Source organism: Triticum dicoccoides, chromosome 7B, assembly GCF_002162155.2.
Source record: "Triticum dicoccoides isolate Atlit2015 ecotype Zavitan chromosome 7B, WEW_v2.0, whole genome shotgun sequence".
NCBI classification, from domain to species: domain Eukaryota; kingdom Viridiplantae; phylum Streptophyta; class Magnoliopsida; order Poales; family Poaceae; genus Triticum; species Triticum dicoccoides.
The window spans coordinates 187,162,890-187,163,591 of record NC_041393.1 but is presented as its reverse complement, the minus strand read 5'-3'; the positions used below and the strand labels follow the sequence as shown (position 1 = coordinate 187,163,591).

The window sequence follows — 702 nt, the reverse complement described above, 5'->3', positions numbered from 1 at the left end:
CTCTCTGAGCCGCTGGAGTGGTGCCACGGCGCAAATCCCAGTTGTGCCGCCGGCTACCATGGGTCATGTCCAATCATCACCAGCAGTTGAGCTCGATCTATCGGTATAAGGCAATTTTTCCGTGCCGGTTGCAGGAGTTGGAGCTCGATCTGCCTCCGCCAACTGTGGGTTATCAACCAACCGATAGTTGTAGTCCGGCGGCAGCCCGTTCATCAGGAAGTGCAACACATATGGGAGGATCCGAACTCTATCTGGTTAGTTTATCCTCTAATCTTGTAGTGTTCATGCAAAGATCTAGTTTTCGGAATAAGATTGTTCTGTGAGTTGTTGTCCTCATAGCCTTAATGACAGCTGCAAAGAAATGTAGCCTTTAATGAGTGGAAGCGTGCCATGAAAGATTATGCCACTAGTGCAGAACCGGGCAATAGCACCGGTTCGTAAGGCCCTTTAGTGCCGGTTCCATAACCGGCACTAAAGTGTGGGCACTAAAGGCCCTCCCCTTTAGTACCGGTTCAGCACGAACCGGTGCTAAAGGAAAACCACGTGGCACGAGCCAGCTCCAGGGGCCTGGAGCCCTTTAGTACCGGTTGGTAAGACCAACCGGTACTATAAGGTTTGGGGGGTTTTTAGTTTTATGATTTCTTTTTCATTTAATTTTGTGTTTCCATTTTAAATCTTTTTCGTTTGCTGGTATTTTACGAT

At 48.3% G+C, this 702-nt stretch overlaps 1 long non-coding RNA gene across 1 annotated transcript in view; it reads left to right on the top strand.

Annotated features, from left to right (window-relative positions):
- The first annotated feature begins 6 nt into the window (after positions 1 to 6).
- The window catches only part of LOC119341438, a 14,549-nt gene continuing 13,853 nt past the window's right edge, over positions 7 to 702 (top strand). Inside the window, exon 1 of the long non-coding RNA XR_005165102.1 lies at positions 7 to 254. This is a non-coding gene — a long non-coding RNA (uncharacterized LOC119341438). The remainder of the gene's footprint in view (positions 255 to 702) is intronic.